A 19922-nucleotide genomic window follows, 5' to 3' on the forward strand; every position below is an offset into this window, starting at 1 on the left:
GAAGGAAGGAAGGAAGGAAGGAAGGAAGGAAGGAAGGAAGGAAGGAAAAGAAGGAAAGGAAGGAATGGGGAAAGGGAAGAAGGAAAAAAGGTAAAAAAGATGTCAACCACTCTTCCTTTCCTGAAGTAGAGCTCTCAGCTGTGAAAATGAAAAATTAAATACTTTAATTGTGACATGAAAGTGTTTGTGACTTGGAAGACTTATTTTTCCAAAGAGATTGAGTAGATTTTATTTTTAATATTTCTCTCATTAAGTAGAGCTAAAATCCCTGGACATTATATATAAAGCAGACATTGACTCTGAACATTGGAGACTGACTAGGGAACTGGGGACCCGAGGGACAACGTGGTGGAGAGTTCCCTGGGTTTTCTTTTTGCTTCATAGATCTCGGTCTGGGTACTAGAGAAGTCAGTAATCCAGTAATGCCAATGGGTACAGAAACAAAAAACAAAAACAAAAACAAAAACAAACACCAACAAATAAAAGCAAAACAAAAACATACACACAAGAAATTCTTGCTCTTTCTCATCAAAGGACCAGTCTAATAGAAAATTTTAGGACAATAACTTTTCTACCTAGGCAAACAGGACAAAAGAAAAAAGAAACAACTATTGCCCCTCTACCACCTGATAAGATGGAGTAGAAAATACCAAAGAATAAAAAAAAAACTTCCCAGAACTTGTAAGTTTGTTCCACAAGCTTATACGATACAAAAATCACAAAATCAACAACAAAAATAAATTATATTTCTATATAATATGAATGAAAACGAAATTAAAAGTAAATATTATTTAAAATCATTTAATTTTTTTAATGTTTATTTTTGAGAGAGAGAGACAAAGTGCAAGTGGGAGAGGGCAGAGAGAGAGGGAGACACAGAATCCAAAGCAGGTGCCATGCTCTGAGCTGTCAGCACAGAGCTGGATGTGGGGAGCCATGAAATCATGACCTGAGTCGAAGCTGGATACTTAATTGCCACCAGGTGCCCTTAAAATCATTTTAAAAAGAGATAAATGCTTAGTTGTAAATTAAAAAAACATGTTTAGGAATTTTATAAACTACAAAGTACTGATGAAAGAAATCAAAGAAAATTTAAATAAATGAATGGATATGCTGTATTCATGGACTGGAAGTCTAAACATGGTAAAGGTGTAGTAAGATTCTCGCACAGAGAGTCTTTTCTTTCCAGGAAGCAGCTTCATTCATGCCGACACTGCTCAGTTGGGTTTTTACCCAAAGAACTGAGCCCTGAATACCACGTGGTATAGTTTTGTATACATTTTCTATTTCTTTGTCTCCCATATATGGTAACACACACAAACATTCAGTCCCATTAAATGGTCTCACGTTACAAGGTCATGAGGGATGTCATCACGTATGTATAGCCAGATTGCCTTCAGGTTTTTTTGTTTTGTTTTGTTTTGTTTTCTTATCTCTCCTTAGGGAGGGGACCCTACCACAAAGGTGTCAATTCTTCCCAAATTTATACAGGTTGAATACAGTTCCTATGAAAATCCCAACAAGATTTCTTGTAGATATAGACAAGTTTTTTTTTCTGAAATTTATATGAAAAAGCAAAGGTACTATTATAGCTAAACAATTTTGAAAAAGAAGAATAAAGTGACAGGAATTATTTTATCCAATATCAAGAAGTAATATATAGCTACAATATTCAAGACTATATGCTGTAGGTGAAGGGATAAACTTCCAGGCCAACAGGACAGAATAGAAAGCTTTCAAATAGGCCCACAAAAATCCCAAGGCTAACTGATATTTGACAAGTTGCAAAAGATATTTAATGGAAGAAGGATAATCTTTTCAACAAATGATGCTTAACCAATTGGCTATCCATAGGCAAAAATATGAACCTTGACCTAAACTTTACTCCTACAAAAATTAAGTCAAAACGAATCATAGATTTAAATGTAACATGTGAAACTATAAAAATTTTAGACGATAAAATAGAAGAAAAATTTCTAGACCTAGGGCTTGGTTAACAATTGCTAGATATAACACTACAAGATGATGCATAGGAAAAGAATAATAAATTGGACTTCATCAAATTTAAAAACTTTTGTGAAAGGCTCTGTTAAGAAAATATTTACAATCCATGTCTGACATTTGTATCTCGAATATGTAAAGAACTCTTAAGTCTCAAGAGTAAAAGGGGTGCCTGGGTGGCTCAGTCAGTCGAGCATCTGATTCTTGATTTTGGCTTAGGTAATGACCCCAGGGTCAAGCCTCACGTCAGGCTCCACACTGAGCACGGAGCCTGCTTGGGATTCTCTCTCTCTCTCTCTCTCTCTCTCTCTCTCTCTCTCTCTCCCCCCCCCCCTGCCCTCCCCTGCTCATGCTGTCTATCTCAAAGTGAATAAATAAACATTCATAAAAAAATCTCAACAGTAAAAAAAAAGTCAATTCAGTCAGAAAATGGATAAAAGACATGAACAGACATTTCACTGCAGTTATGAATGAGTTACAAAAAATGCATGAAAAGATATTGAACATAACTAGGCATTAGGGAAAAGCAAATTAAACCATGATGAGATATTACCACCACCTATTACAACAATGAACAGAAAACACAATGACAATACCAAATGCTGTCAATGGTGAAGAGAAACTGGATCTCTCATACTTTTCTGTTGGGATTGTAAATGGGAAAGCCATTTTGAAAAAGCTTGGCAGTTTCATAAAAACATAGACATGCATTTAATACATGACCCAGCCATCCCAGAGAAATGAAAACTTGTCAATGACCATTCATAGAAACTTTATTCGTCATAGTTAAAAACTGGAAACAACCAAAATGGCTCTCAACTGGTGAATGATGAAGCAAACTGGTACATCCATACTGTGGGATACTGCTCAGCAACAAAAAGGAACAAAGTATTGGGGAGCCTGGGTGACTCATTCCATTGAGCATTGGACTCTTGCTTTTGGCTCAGGTCATGATCTTACGGTCATGAAATTGAGCCTTGCTCAATGTCATTGCTCTGCAATGAGCATGGAGCCTGCTTAACATGCTCTATCTCTCTCCTTCTGCTCCTTTCTCCCACTTGTGCTCTCTTTCTATCTAAAAAAAGAAAAAAGAAAGGCCATCTCAAAAGTTTACATTAAACATGATTCTTGAATTTACAAAATTATGGAGTTGGAAAGCAGATTAGCGGTGGCCAGGGATTCAGGGTGGTGGTTGCAGGGTGTAGGAATTACATTTAAGAGGCAGTCTGAGGGTTTCCTGGGTGGCTCAGTCTGTTAAACCTCTGACTTTGGCTCAGGTCATGATCTTATGGTTCGTGGGTTTGAGCCCTGCGTGGGGCTCTGTGATAAAAGCTCAGAACCTGGGGCCTTCTCCCGATTCTGTGTCTCCTTCTCTCTCTGCCCCTCCCCAACTGGCACTCTGTTTCTCTCTCCCTGTCTCTCTCTCTCAAGATAATAAACATTTAAAAAAATTTTAAACATAGTTATTATTATAATCACAGCTCTGCCATAATGTGGATAAAAGAAGAGTCAAGGGTACTTCAGGAATCCTGAGTTGCCTATAAATGTTAGTAAGTAATTCAGGGATATTAAATATGACTTGAAAACAAGCATTCCAGGGTGCCTGGGTGGCTCAGTCAGTTAAGCATCCGACTTCAGCTCAGGTCATGATCTCACTTTTCGTGGGTCCGAGCCTCATGTCGAGTTCTGTGCAGACACTTCAGAGCTGGGAGCCTGCTTCGGATTATGTGTCTCCCTCTCTTTCTCTGCCCCTCCCCCCACTCTCACTCTGTCTCTCTCTCAAAAATAAACATAAAAAAAGAGGCAGTTTGGGATCTTTGTGATGATAGTATAATTTGACATTGTGTTTGCAGTGGTGATTACTCAAATCTACACATGTGATAAAATATAAAATGGTGTACAACTACACACACATTGTACCAATGTCAGTTTCCTGGTTTTGATACCATACTATAGTTATATAAAATGTAACCCTTGGGGAGAACTAGCTGAAGGGTGAATGGGGCCTCTCCGCAACTTCCTGTCCATATGTGATTATTTCAAAATAAGAAATTAAAAAAATGTGTTTATGACTTACAGTGATTGTTATAGTTTCTATTATCTGCAAATAAGCAGAAAAGTCATAGGACTTCTGAATTTTTACCCAGAGGGGGGAGAATTGCTGTACTCACTGAACAAACTTAAAGGGACAGTTAGAGACAAGATCAAGTTGCTTATCTGATCGCAGTCCAGGATGACTCCTTGCTAAATGTACACTTTACCTGTAATACTCTTTTTTCTTAAAATACTTTGTTCTCTTCATTTGGATGACATGACACTCTCCTCATTTACCCATGTTTCTTCTCACAAAATCTGTTTTTCTTTGTTTTTCTTTTTAGTATTCTCTCTTTCATTTGGTGGAGACATTAGCCAGCTAGTCACCTAAGTCCTAAATCTTTGACTCATTAATCTTTGCCTCTTTGCCATCTTTACCACTCCAGTTCCCTTTTTCCCCATATAATTACTCACCAAGTCTTCTTGACTTGACTTTCCAACACTTGCCTAACCATCACTTCCCTTGTTTTTGCCTTCATTTTCTTTTACCCAAATTACTATAACATCTTATCTAAAGCTAAAGCCTTGTTCTCCTTAACTCTGTCTTCCAGCAGCCATCCAAAATGGTATATCTAAAATGCATTTGACCCTGTCATGTCTAGCCTAAACTGTTTCAGTGGTTGCTCATTGCTGACAGGAAAATTTGAAGCCCCTGACTTGTCAGCCAACCTTGAGGGTCTGGTCTCTGCCAACCTGTCCATGGCCTGACTCTTATTTGTTACAGATTCATATCTTCATGCCATTGTTCATGCTCTGTCTTCTGGCTTGCATGTTGTCTTTGCTCGGAGTATTTATTTTTTTTCAGTTTGTTTATTTATTTTGAGAGAGAGAGCAAGAGAGCATGCATGTGTGAGCAGGGAGGGGCAGAGAGAGAGGGAGAGAGATAGAATCCCAAGCAGGCTCTGTGCTGTCAGTGCAGAGCCAGATATGGGGCTTGATCCTATCACCTTCTCAAGCTAGATCAGGTTTTCTCCTCTGTGTTCCCCAAATTGCTCCACGACTTAGACTGTGCTTATGGTGTAAGTGTAGTCTTTGTAAGCAGAGAACCATATTAAATTATCTCAAGGTCTTTTAAAGTTTGTTTTTTCTGAACCTATAATGTACCTGGTATCATCTGGCATCTCTCATTCATCATAATGTGAAATCAAGAAACCTTAGCTAATTGTTTCTGTTTAGGAATTGTGTTAGGGACAGGAGACACAGAAATAAGTGAGGCACAGTTGTTGCCCTTGCTCACCTCTAAGTGTTGGACATGCATTTTATGTGTGTGGTCAGATGGGAAAGGGGCAAAACTGTCTTGAATAAATTAGCAACCTGATGGTGCTGTGTTGGCCCCCCCAAAATGCTGAGGCCTGCTATGGGAGGGCTGGTGCTGGTGCACAGATTTCCTCTGCTCAGCATGGCCACACGACTTAACATCTTTCAGAACGCACAGAGCCAGAGATTCTTAGAGTCTGTTTCTGCCAGTGAATTCATCCTGAGTATTTTAACAGTAAGACTGATTACAAGGTGAGGCATTTGGAAATCTGATCTTCCTCAATGGCACTATCCACAGCATAATAAAAGAGCTTTCTGGAGAGTGAGAAGGATTCATGGCAGTAGTCCGTTGGTAAAGTCAGAACTTAAAATTTTTTTTATCATTAAAGAATCCCAGTGCTAGTTTTCTACCATCTTTTCCCCCTTCGCCCATCGTGATTCTAAACATCACTCTGTTTTTATTGCTATTTTGGTTGTAAAGGATTAGAGAATGTTATAGTAAAATGTCGTAGGAACTATAAAAGAGTGAAAGGGCTTGGTATAATGCCTGGTCCTTTGTAATATTAAACAATCAGTGTACAGAAACAAAAAAGGGTGTCTTTGCAATTTTGTTAGATATCAAAAGAACCCTTAGAAGACAAATTGGAGAAGCAATGCTGCCTCTCTTTTTATAATATGACAAAGAGCTAATTCAGCTTCTTTAACAGAAACTCAAATAAGCCCAACCCGTTCAAAAAGCCTTTATATTCAATGTAAAGGAAAATGTGTCTTCAAATCCTAAGAGTTCAGCTTCCACTGGTTTCAATGGGAGCTGTACATTCAGAGCCAAGGGCTAATTTTGGTCTATGTGTTTCCCCAATAAGTTCTCTTGGGTGATCATTTTAGCTCCAGCAAAGTCTTTCCTCTAGCTATAAGAGCCAGTGTTTAAAAGTTTAAAGTAATGCGAATAGGCCAAAATCTAAATCAATATTCTGTAGAACAAATAAAGAGAACAGAGATTTAGGCAGCAGGCACATGGTATGTGCTCCAATTCCCTGGTAGGCAGATCAACGAGGTTTCAACAAGAACTTAAAAATAAAGAAGCCTAAAAAACAGATGTTAACAAAACTAATCTCTCCCCCTCACTGAGGAATGACTGGTTATGTTTTCAGATCAAGACACTGGGGTCCCAAAGGGAAATACCATTGTGTCGTGTCAAGTGAGATCTAAAGGGCAAAGAGGATGCAGATCAATAGTCGCTTATTTATCTTCCTCAATGTCAACGATTTTAACAAAGTTTGTACTGTCTTTGTTTAGCTTTTAGGCATGTTGCTTTGGTTCATGCAGTAGTTTATATGGAAATTACATGGTATGAATGGCACCTTTCTCCTCTTCTCCACCACCCATTCCTGCTTTCAATTCCCACCTAGAAGAGTCCCCTGACTTAGTAACATTTGTGGGAGGATGGCTTGTCTGTTGATCTCTAGGGCTCTGAAGATTACTTATTATCATTTACACTTTGAGAATGTTGAGTGATTCTAGCTTAAAACTGATGACTGGAAAGAAATACTATAGTGAAAGAACATCCAAAGGCAAGTTCATCACAAACCGTTTATCCCAACTTTTGCCTTCCCTATAATAGTAATTTGAGATGCCATGGTAGGAAAAACAGACCACTGGAATGCAGAGGATCTTCAACATGCTTTAAAAGAGGGTTCAGTATAAGATGGTTTAATTGCTGAGATGCCAAATGCATTTTATTATGAGGAAATTTTATTTTAAAAATGTTTATTTATTTATTTTGAGAGAGAGAGTGAGAGCAAGGGGAGAGAGAGAGAGAGAGAGAGAGAGAGAGAGAGAGAGAGAGAGAACAAGTGGGGGAGAGGAGCAGAGGGAAAAAGAGAGAGAATCCCAAGCAGGCTCAGCACTGTCAGCACAGAGCCCCATGCAGGGCTCAATCTCAACAACAGTGAGATCATGATCTGAGCTGAAATCAAGAGTCAGATGCTTAATTGAACAAGCCACCCAGGTATTCTAGGAAAATTTGATTTTTAAGAATATTTCCATAATCAGTGTAGCAATAATAAAAATAAATGGAACTTGTAGAGGAACTTATGTTCCAGAGCATAGTTTTACATTTATGATCTCATGAACCTCTAAAGCAGTTTTTAAAAGGATTCCCCAGTTTTTTTTTCCCCAAGATATATTCCTAATAGGTAAGTACAAATTGGTACTTCTTTGGTACAAAAGTCCAAAGAAGTAACTTTTGTAAAAAGTGTAAAAGGAATATTCAGTGTGGAAAAACTAATGAGGTCTGAACTGCAAAGTAGCCACTCTTAAAACATGCAGTTAATTGATGAATGGATAAAGAAGATGTGGTTTATATATATACAATGGAACACTACTTGGCAATGAGAAAGAATGAAATCTGGCCATTTGCAGCAACATGGATGGAACTGGAGGGTATTATGCTAGGTGAAATAAGTCAGTCAGAGAAAGGCAGATACCATATGTTTTCACTCATATGTGGATCTTGAGAAACTTAACAGAAGACCATGGGGGAGGGGGAGGGAAAAAAAGTTACAAAAGAGAGGGAGGGAGGCAAACCATCAGACTCTTAAATACAGAGAATAAACTGAGGGTTGATGAGGGTGGGGAAGAGGGGAAAGTAGGTGATGGGCATTGAGGAGGGCACTTGTTGGGATGAGCGCTGGGTGTTTTATGGAAGCCAATTTGACAATAAATTATATGAAAAATAAATAAATACAATATGTAGTTAAATATATATGATATGATATATATATATCATATCATATATATATGATATATATAATGAAGCCAACTTGACAATAAATTATATGAAAAATAAATAAATACAATATGTAGTTAAATATATATGATATGATATGTATATATCATATCATACATATATATATGATATATATAATGAAAGTGATTTGACTATAAGTTACAGAAAATATACCATAGCAATATTTCAGGAGATGGATCCTCCTTGAATAAGTAAGAATTACGGAATCACTGAAAAGGTATTATAGGTGCCCCACAATCTGATTCCACTGCCTTTTCTGTTTTCTTCTCCTCCAGAAACTATGAGAATTTCCGGGATTTCTTGGCTCTATTTTGAGATACTAATACTTTAGCTAATGAGCAAATGCATGTGAAAGCACTTAAACATGAGAGTTATTTTTTTTTATTCTAGATGTTATTTTGTACTATTCTCAGAGTGTAATTCTAGTGATTTTGAAACTTTTCACTTTTTTTCTCTCTTTTCACCTCTTAATTTGTGTTTGGAGTTACAGAGGCTATACAAAAGTGTCAAGTGCCATCCCCATCCTAGAGGAGTTTGTTGCCACATTAGTAAGAAACATACACAATCAGCAAAAGTTGTTACCAGGTAGTATATGTTTGGGACGGTAAAAAGTTAGTAAAGAAATCAGAGGAATTCTTCATGTGGGGCTGGAATAACTATTGAGGTCCATATAGAGGTTTCTAGAAGACTTCGATAGAGGGAATGGTGGAAGCACTGATGCTGGGGTGGGTGAGGGGGTAGAAGTGATAATAACAGAGCAAGGAGGAAGCAAATAGCACCACTTTAGAACATAGGCAATGTGTGTGTGTGTGTGTGTGTATATATATATATATATTATATATATATATACACACACACATATATATGTATATATATATTTATATAAATATATATATATATTTAACTTTTATTTATCATTGAGATACAGAGAGAGACAGAGCATGAGCATGGGAGGGGCAGAGAGAGGAGGAGGAGCCAGAATCTGAAGCAGGCTCCAGGCTCCCAGCTATTAGCACAGAGCCCAACGCAGGGCTTGAACTCATGAACTACAAGATCATGACCTGAGCTGAAGTCAGACACTTAACCAGCTGAGCCACCCAGGCACCCCAGAACATGAGGCAATATTAATGAACATGTGCCTAAGAGACAGAGGCTGATTAACTTGCTGGTTAGCTTGACAGGAGAGGAAAGTTTGTGTTAAGGGGCTAGTGAATACCATGGCTGAAATGTATACTCGAAAGCAGAACATTAAGCTATGGAGTTTGAAGGCTCTTTGGCGAGATGAGAAACTAGGGTTTCTGAGAAGGTGCATGACTTGGTGAAAGAAGTACTTGAAGCAAATAAATCTGGCAGGAATGTTCAGAAAGGGGTAAGCCTGGTGTTAAAGAGAGCAATTAGGAGGTGGTCCTAGGAAGCCAGGCATCAGGTGATAAAGATCAAGACTTATTCCAGCTCTGTATAAAACCCACACATTTCTTTCTTTTGGGAGTACAAAATTCCATAATGTTCCCTAAAAGGTCATTAATCTCAGTAGCTTTAAGTCAAATGGGATACTTCAAAATGTGCTGTAAGGATTATGAAAGTATCTGCATTGGTAAGTAAAGAACAAAAACTGTTATGGAGTCCAACTTAACTGAAATGTAGAATTGCAGACTAAGAGTAGCAGATACTTACAGAAGACTGTAAGTAAAAATTACTACCTTATCTAGGAGGGAAAGGGTTTTTATTTCAAGGTTTTGGAAACTGACCAGACTTGCCTTGGTTGGATCTTCTTTATTTTTCATAGGCCTTGAGTTTCCATGGATTAGTATAGAGTTCGTATTACCTACCTCCTGAATTCTTTCAGTGGACCTCTTGTCAGTGAATGAAAACTTTGTCACCTTTCTTGAGAAAGCAGAGGGGCAGTCAAGCAGTGTCCCAGCTTACAACTTGGTTAACTAGCAGCATGTGTTCTTATTTACTTTTCTCAGGCTGGTGTTTTCAAGCAATAATTACAATACAGAGGAGTTTATCAGGCGCTATGGGTTTTCTAAATATTTGTGAGGTCAAATACTACTGAATGCCAGGATTGGTAGTGATCTGGGTGTATTTTCCTTTTGGTGCTTAATACAATCTCTGCAGCTCCCTGTGGTCCTTATTGTTCCGGAATGTCTCTTTAAGTTAAGATGTTGTTTAGGAGTTGGTAGAGCTGGCACACTATGACATTACATGCTGTATTATTCATTGTTTGGTGACTAGACTTCATATCTGTGGTAAAAATAAATGTTATTCCTCTCAGCTTACTTCAATCCATTCAGTACTCTCTTGAATGCCTTCCTGTAACTATTTAGACTCCCTTTAAAGAATGTATGAAGAAGAAAGAGGTGGGGAAGGAGGAGGAGGAGGCAGGGGGGCAGCAGGAGGAGGAGGAGGGGGAGGAGGAGGGGGAAGGAGACGGGTGGGAGATCATCAGTCTCAAACATGAACTACATGACATAATTTTTAGAAGCAGGCTGAATGGCAACTTCAGTTTACAGAGAAGGGTAACAATCATCTTAGTGGAACTCTAAACATAGAGTTATTTTTCTTCAACAACTATAGTTTTCCTTTCCATTCTTTGATTTGGAAGTAGTCATTTTTATGTGTCAACATCACATGTAAAAAAGATTGCAAGTTTTCTTATTAAGATGGAGGAACCAATTTATGGCCATGTTGGTTTCAACTTTACTTCATAAACATACCAGTAGGTGTTGCTATGCTAGCACTAATGCTGACTTTAAAAACTGGTCACTTTGTGGTGAGTGGGTCCCCAAATAATTCTCATTTGTGTATTCTTTCTCAAAGATCAAAACACTGTGACCAAACACTGCCACCAAGTACTGAAGGCTTGGTGGGATTGTTTTGACTGCAAAATAAGTTTTTAAATGAACAAGATCTTCTATTCTGCTATGGCAATTCATAAGACTGGAAAATAATTTCATTGACTTCACAATAGCTAAAGAATTTTGGCCTTTGGAGGAGCAAGTGATAATCAATTTGTGTTAACTGGAAAAAAGATCATTTTTCTCCTTCACTCTTCTTAATTTCTGCACTTCATTCATAATACGTATTATCATCACCACTGGGTCCCAAATGCACATAAAAAAGGGGTGGGGGGAGTCTCTCTGCCTAGTATAGCTTCCAGGCATAGATAACCTTTGAAATATGTTCTTGTTTGTCAGACAAGGGAATTTACACAAGACCCAGAGTTTAACTCTTCACAATGTACCTCAGCATCTCAAGTATGTTTATATTGAAGAGTGTTTTCATACTCTTATGTGTAGGCAGAAACAAATGATTTCCTTGTGTTAACCTTGTAACCCTGCCCCCTGTACTAATTATTAGGCAGAATCAACAGACGCTACTACTTCTGTTTTTGACTTGAATTCGTTAAACAAAAACTGAAAACTGAAAAGAGAAAAAAAATTGTAATTTCTATATTCGAAGATGAGGCCCTTCAAATTTTTCAAAAATTCTGTTAATTGATTTTTAGGCAATAAGATGACCATTTAAGTATATGCTTTGATAGAGGGAAAAAACAGTTTGTGTACATTACACTGCTTCTGTGTCTGAAGTTGCCTCAGTTATACCAAGTATGTGAAATTGAACAGTAAAAATCTGAACCTGTCAAGCTGCTTTTTTTCTTTTTTAATTGCTAAACACATACACTTCAGATGAAAACTTGTGTTTTGATCTGGAAATACTGTTTAAATAATATGAATGTGTGTACATAGTGAAAGCAAAGACACTGGTGAAGGAAAGAAAGAATAAAGCTCTAGAAGGAGATGAAATGTGAAGGGTGAGTGGGAATGTGAAGCTGGTATGTTTTGTTTTCATACTTGCAACGATTCAATAATACAAAGCAATAACAGTTTATTGAGCCTTTAACAGGTAGGGTTGAACCACATGAGTCGAAGAGAACATGGATTTTTCTATAAATTGCTCAGTGCTCATTTTAAAATAATCTTTAATAAAACAGAGAAGTGCTTCTGTTGTAAAAATCTCTTAGCACTTTTTAAATAGCAAAACAATAAAACATTTTGAAGAGCGGGGTTCAGAGCAAAGTAAATAAATCTGAACACTTTTTCCTGTATTTTTTATAATGAATTTCCATTGATTTTTATAGTCGTATGTTTGCGATCTGTGATTGTATCCCCTGCGTCCTTCCTGCTCTCCCTCCTTCCCTTCATGCTCCCTTTTCCCATGTTTCTCAGTGGTGTCATTTGGGGGCAATGCTACTGTGCTAGATAGCTGAGTGAGATTAGGCAAGGTGAAGGAAAAACACTCAAAGTTTTTCTCCCTGTAGAGTTTCATTATTGAAATGTTCTGAAGTCATGGGTGGTGAGTGTGAAAATGTAGAGGTGCAGATTGGTTGGTAATCGACTCAGTGTAGCAACTAGAGATGTGGCTTTCTTTCTAATCATTCTCCGTACCATCCCATGGAAGCTGGGTTTAATTCAGCTAAATGGCCCATGATACGGACTTCACTCCCCTTCAATTCGGTTTCTTCCCTCTGGCGATTTCTTAATCAGAATTTCCTACTATTTAGTAACTAAATTAAAATCTGTAAGTGGTAGGCAACTGCATATAATGCAATGATATATCCATAAGCACTGAAATGACTTAGAACATTTTATGTAATGAACATTCTAACATAATAATAACGCAGTTAAGCTTGAGTATGGGGAAATAATCTGGTTAGATATAGCCATAAAGCCTGAAGGATACTCATCTTTATTTCTGAAGAAAATACTTAAAAGGTAGATGCTTCTTCTCAAGGCAGTGTTGCTTTAAAAGAAGTTAGGTATGAAATTTTCACTCAAGTAACTGTATTTATGAACTGATTGCTTACTATTTCCAGATGTTTTGCTAACCATTTAACATAGCTTATTTCATTTAATCTTCACAACAATTGATCAAAGTATTACAAACTTTCTCCATATCAGAACACTGAGATTCAGAGATGTTAACTTGCCCAAGTTCACACTTTTGTGTTAAGGTCAAGTAGGAAATAAAATCGAGTGGGCATTAGGCAGCCACAAAAGATGGCAGGATTCTGATGTTGGACTTGATGGCACAGACACATGGGTATAACTGGAGATTTCTGAGTAAGAGGTCAATTCAGTTCAGTTCAACTAACAAGAACTGAAAACTTACATGTAAGGAACTATAGAGAAGCATAGTAAGATGAGCAAAATATGATATTTGCTCTTTAAAGTTTCATAAGTATAGTAGGAGGTATGCTGGTAGCTATACGAAAGCATGCATATGTTAAAGACTATAGTATAAACACAGAAATACTCTGAGATTACTTAGGAAAACCCCATTTCTGGTGGGGAATTTCTAAAAATGGTAAAAAGAAGGTAACATTAGAATTTTTATCCAAAAGTAAAATGTGATTTTTGAGAGACATGAGGAGAAGAACATTCTTGGTACAGAAAATAATGGAGCTCAGAGGCCTAGAGTTTACGTGGGTGAGGGCAGGATGGTGGAAGTAGAAAGGGGCTGGATGAAAAGGGGAGAGGACACAAAGAGAAGAAAAGTTGTGGGGTCAGAGTACTGAAATTTTCGCCTGAAGGTCCAGGCATGCCCCGGACACTCCATGTAATGAACTCTGTGTTTGTTCTCAGAAGACTACCTGTGCTGTTCATCATGGAGGTGAAATGTAGCTTATGATCTGCTGGAGGAAGAAATAGTAAGAGAAGGAGGGGTTGCATTACAGGGCATTAAATGTGCTGAAAGGAATTAAGTTCAACAGGCCACACGTTCTTGGGACTGTTGGCATTACTCTTCCTTTCCCTTTCTAGCTACTGGTACGCTACCAATCTTTCCGTTCCACCTTCTCTGTTAAGCTTTTCTCTGAGCCATTTTAAGGAAGACTGAATTTGAAATTTCTTTTTATTCTAATAGCATTTTGTTTAAATGTAAGTTTGAGCATTTATTAAGTTTTTAAAATTTTATTTATTTTGAGAGGGGGCAGAGGACATGAACAGTGGAGGGGCAGAGAAAGAGAATCCCAAACAGGCTCTGCACTGTCAGAACAGAGCTTGATGTGGGGCTTGAACTAACAAACCTGAATCATAACCTGAGCTGAAACCAAGAGTCAGACGCTTAATCGCCTGAGCCACCCAGGCATCCCAGCGTTCAAATTCCATTGGTGTGTAAATATATGTGGTTCTCCATAACATTGTGAGTTTCTTGTGGGAAGAACCATTTCACTGACAGTTAATCCAATGTGGACACAGGTGCACGAATGGTAAGTAGATTGGCTTGTCTGGACCATGGAGAATATAAAAGTATAGTTTATAGTTCCTATAGTATATGGTATAAAAGTATATAGTTTATATCATTTTTTAAAACCCTAATATTTTAAAATCATTTATTGAGCTCTTATACACTAACCTTATTATACAAATTAATCCTTTCCATAAACTTGTTAGGTAGACATTATTATCTCCATTTTTTTTTGTATGAGGAATTCGAGGCTTAGAGCAGCTAAGAAATTTGCTCAGCAGCATTTAAGGAGTTGCCTGACTCCAATGCTCGACCAGAATGAGTATACCATACAGTAGTGGTGCTTAGTTAGCAAGCATCAGAATCACCTGGAGGGTCAGCCTGACTCAATATTATGGGGTGGGACCCAAGGATTTACTTTCTAACAAGTTACAGGTGACATTGATGATGTTAGTCTGGGGACCTTATTTTGAGAACCATTACCAGAAAGTCTGGTTTGAAATGTTGCCCATAAATGATGTGTGTGTGTGTGTGTGTGTGTGTGTGTGTGTGTGTGTGTGTGTGTGTGTTTTCAAAGTATTCCTACATGATACTAGCGTGAAGCTGGTAGTAAGAACCACTGATCTCGATCATGAAGAGCCCTTCATGCTCATTTGATTTTGTTATGGCACCAGTTGACAAGTGAGAAGAGTGCGTGATGCTTATGCTTTATGATTATGAGGAAAAATGAATTAGCAGACATATTAGACCAGATAAGATTGGGTGGGGGGGTGCACTGGAAGTTGAATCTTTCCCTCTTTTCTGTCATCTTGCATACCAGAGCCAATCAGATCTTCCTAAAACATTGCTTTCATCCAGGCGTTATTCAAGTATGTCTGAAAGCTCCCAACACACTTCCTTTCAAGCTCTGTTTTACAGTAACACTTCAATTCTGATCAAGGCTTTCATCTGCCTAAGGTGAACACTGTGTTTAGTTCTCCTTGATGATTTTGATGTGTGTGTCCTCCTCAGTTCTGCCAAATCCTACCTGTCCTTCTAAGCTCTCAACTTAAAAAAACAAAACAAAATAAACAAAAACCAAAACAAAAACACATTTAAATACAAAATTTAACACCTGGTAAAAAGCAAATAGCATGGACAGGCTCATAAAGAAAGCTAAACCCTTCCTGGCTCCCTAACCCCCTCAACTACTTGCCAGAGGAAAGAATTTTCTTTTAGCTATTTAACTCTCTGTGTTGGTGTTTTGTGATCAACAATTTTAGAAACTGCTTATTTCCTGCCCTGAACATAGGATAAAGGCTTCTCACACTCTTCATTTCCCCTGTTTATACTCTCTCTATAGTAATATTGTATTTAATCAAGTCAATTTTCCTTATTATGACTATGTGAATGTTGTTCTCTTCAGATCTAAGTAAATCACTATTTTCATTTCATTTTCTGATGTTTGTTTTTTCTGAAGTTTCAGATATTCTGTTTTTTTTCTTATCATGGTTTCCTTCTAATAACTTTTGACTTCTTTTTCACCCCTTTATCCTATCAGGTTTTTTTTTTAAGTTTTAAAAATATTTTTCTTGGTGTCCTTGTGGACTCTTTTTTTTTTTTTTTTCCATGTGGGATGGTTATCACCAAACCTGCCATAAAGTAATAATCTTAGAACTTCCCTCAATACCTTCCTAGTTTGAGTCAACTGATTTTTTTGGGTTTACCTTTTCAGCTTATGTCTTTGGGTTTACGTTTTCAGCTTGTATCTTACTCCTTCCTTTTCCTGGAGCACATTCCCAAATAACTTCCCAAGAAAGGGTTTGTGAGAGGAAACTTGTATGAGTTCTTGCATGTCTGATAGTGTCTTTATACTTAGACACTTTATTTATAGTTTGGCTAAATTCTACAGAAATCAATATTGAAAATCAAATTGAAATTTGATGGCATTGCTCCATTTTCTCCCACTAGGGTTCAGTTGTTGAGAAGTGGCATTCTAAATTTATATTCCTCCATTAGAAAATTGGATATTTCTTCTTGCAGGAAAATTTTAGAATCTCTTCTAAATATCGCTAGGATATCTCCTTTTATGACCATTTTCATTTGTTTATTAATATTTCTGTTCTTTTAGTAGGGTATTTAAAGATGGGAACCAATCTCATAAACTTTGGAAATTTTATTTCATACTTTGATAATTTCCTTCTATCCATATGTTCTTTCCCTCTTTTATCACACGTAGAAACTTCTAGATCACAACTTTTATATAGTTTGTCAGACTTTCCATCTTTTTTCCTGTTTTGCTTTGCCTTTTGATTCTAATTACATTTTATCTTTTAACCCATCATTTAAGTTTTTATTTCATTAAGATTTTTAATTTTCAAGGGTTCTTTGTTATTCTCTGACTACTGTTTTTTTTTATAGCACCTTATTTATGAGTTACAGACACAGCATAATGGTTAAGGGGTTTACAAATGTTTTCAGTATTTTTTTTCTCTGTGGTCATATATTTGGACTGTTCTTATTTCTTTCTTACACCTTAACATTTTTTGCAAGTCTCATGATTGTGTTTATATTTAGAAGAAATACCTCAAAAAAATTGAATGATGATTCTGTGTTTTTGGAAGTAGCTCATGGATAGAAGGGACTATTTTGAAGTTATTGTTTGGGGAAGTTGACACTTATGGTTAGGGTAGTGCTATTTGTCAGAATGTGGTGGTTTTTCTCTAAGCTCATTCAGTTTTTCCAGAGGTGAAAACATTCATTCATTCTCCTTTCCAGGGTGTAGAGACAAGTTGTTAGTGTTTTGTGTAATACGTGGCAAATGAGTCTAGAGTTTGTGGGGGCTAATTGACCTCTTTATTAACTGCAACCTTTTATGAAAGTCCTCTAATATGTGGTTTTGTCCACATCAGTTATTATTTCACTACTGTTTAACATCTAAACCTGTCTCCTGCCAATGGATCCTCTCCAGATTCTATGCTGAGCAACTGGGTAGCATAGGTGGAATGTTTCCCGGGCATTCCCTCAATGTGGTTTGGTCATTGTTCCTGCGTAAGTAGCACTTGTTATAGGTTCATAATTTTTTGTTTTATTGATATTATTTTAGTAAGGTACTCGGAAGAACACAGGATTGTATGTGTACAATCCTGATCTTTAGCCCAAACTTAAGGCCCCATAGTACTAAATTCTTCTATAAAATCTTCCTTTCTTGACTTCTTTATTGACTCTGATAGATCTCTCCTCAAAATTCTGTTATAGTAAATTAATTTATTTTACCATTTATAATACTTTAATTTTTTTCTATATGTTAATTACAGATTTTTGAACTTCTGGCTTACACTCTCTTTGAATCCCCACGGCACCAATACATAGGCTGGATAAGTAGTGAATGACTTGAAAATAATTATTGATTGATAGGATCCAGGAACTGAAGAATAAAAAAGATACACACATGACTCATAGTAGAAGCCTTGGTTATTGGTAAAATAACAGTAATATGGGCAAAGAGAGAAGATGGGAAGGGAAGCCAGTGAATGTAGAGGACATTTGTCAGACCTTTTTATTTGCACAGAATCCCTGAATACCCTTTCTAGTTTGACAATAGAACTTACCTTACTAGTCCCTCTCTGAAGCTGAGGGTAGTAATTCACTTTCACAACTTCCCTTACAGATATGATATAGTCATGCAACTGAGGTATCACCAATCAGATAGCTCTCAGTGAGATTTCAGTTTAGAAGTGAGCAGTGGGACAAAGGAGGCCCAATGAGTAAGTCATTTCAGGTGAAGGTGGTGGCAGGGATATCTGGCCTTCCAGAGCATCAATAGAATACATTCTAGTGTCCTGTCCTGGGTGCCCTGGGCTGTGTAGGTGGGGTCTTTTCTGGGTAGTCCTTCAGTTTGGTTTGGGCATTGCTCCTGATTAAATAGCCTCTAAGCCTCATTGTTAGGTGATCTTGGACACTCTATGTGCATTCTTTAAGAATCCATCTGTGTCCGCTTGTATCCAAGAACTATAAATGATAAAGGAAACAAAAAATATGTGTGTGTGAAATGTGTGTGTTTATTTATTCTATAAAATAATACAAAAGTAGGTCTCATAGTTTTTTTTGAAATATGTAAACATGTAAAACATAATCCAAGAAAAACAGGTTTCTGACAGAAAGTGGAACCCAAAGTAAAAGGACAATAGAGAGGTATGTTTAGCATCAACCATAGTCATGGAAGGGAAAGGAAACATGTACTTTCCCATTTTATAATAATACAAAAATGGAGGGAACAAGGAGTACTCATCTAATTGGTTCTGCAATAAAATGCTTTTATAAATATATTCATCAAAGCCTGAGTATTTGAGATCTCTTTGGGGATTGAGCACATTACTTCTCCCACTAATTCTTGTCAGGTTAATGTTGGTAGTAAATTATGTAATTGCTTATTGACCTTCCTTCATTTCCCAACTACTTGGCACTGCATGGAAGAAACCATACTCTGAGAAAAGGCAAATGCTTGCTCTCCTTTTGCCGTGATTGAGTTGCTCGAATTAAAACAGCCAAGGAAATAAGTTGCTTCAATTGGAACTTCTGTTTCTATTGTGGTACAGGAAGGCCTGCCCAAGCCATGAAGAGAAAGGGAGAGATAAGGAAGTTAGTGTATATGTCATTACGGGAATATGTTAGGTAGAGTGTGGGGATGGGAGTATGTGCAAGGAAAATTAATTTAGGTTAGTTTTGGACATGTTGGAATTTCAACATGTAATGGATAATGAGGTGTAATTAGGAATTTGAAACCGAAACTTGGGAGAAAATTTATGCCTAGAGACAAATGAGAATCATTCATAAGAGGTGATAATTGAAGCCAGGAGAACTGATGCTATTTCCAAAAGAAGAGAGTAGAGAGACACAACAGCGGACCTGCTACTGAGTGGGGGAGAAAACCCCTATTAAGGGCTATTGGCAGAGGAAAAATAACCAAGAGAGAATAATGGAATAATCATAGATATAGTATGAGAAGCAGAATGGTGTATCCATGCTAATCAAGGCAAGTTCAAGGAAATTCTTTAAAAGAGCCCAGTGCTACAAAGTGGCAAGATCCTCAAGAACTTTGCTTTGTATTCTAATCTGTTTCTTTCATGTTACACAGGAGAGGCTCAACAATTGTTTGTTGGATAATGACAATGGTTCAGGAATATAAGAATTAGGAAAATAGAGTAGTTATCTTTTTTCTAATGTTTATTTTTGACAGAGAGAGAGAGAGAAAGAGAGAGAGAGAGAGAGAGAGAGAGACAGAGCATGAGCGGGGGAGGGGCAGAGAGAGAGGGAGACACAGAATCCGAAGCAACCTCCATGCTCTGAGCTGTCAGCACAGAGCCCGACGCGGGGCTTGAATCCACAGACCACGAGATCATACCTGAGCCGAAGTTGGACGCTCAACTGACCGAGCCACCCAGGTGCCCCCACTTTTTTTTTAATGTTTATTTAGAGTAGTTATCTTTTAAGATTTTAGTAAACTGGAAAGAGAGAGGCACAGGTTTCA

The 19922-nt window shown here is 37.4% G+C and overlaps 1 long non-coding RNA gene across 1 annotated transcript in view; it reads left to right on the forward strand.

The window, feature by feature from the left end:
• The window catches only part of LOC121041306 (uncharacterized), a 155138-nt gene extending 137374 nt beyond the window's left edge, over positions 1 to 17764 (forward strand). Inside the window, exon 3 of the long non-coding RNA XR_005795659.1 lies at positions 17710 to 17764. This is a non-coding gene — a long non-coding RNA (uncharacterized LOC121041306). The remainder of the gene's footprint in view (positions 1 to 17709) is intronic.
• Positions 17765 to 19922: the final 2158 nt, after the last annotated feature.

Source organism: Herpailurus yagouaroundi, unplaced genomic scaffold (genome assembly GCF_014898765.1).
Source record: "Herpailurus yagouaroundi ecotype Mexico unplaced genomic scaffold, PumYag 29, whole genome shotgun sequence".
Taxonomy (NCBI): Eukaryota; Metazoa; Chordata; class Mammalia; order Carnivora; family Felidae; genus Herpailurus; species Herpailurus yagouaroundi.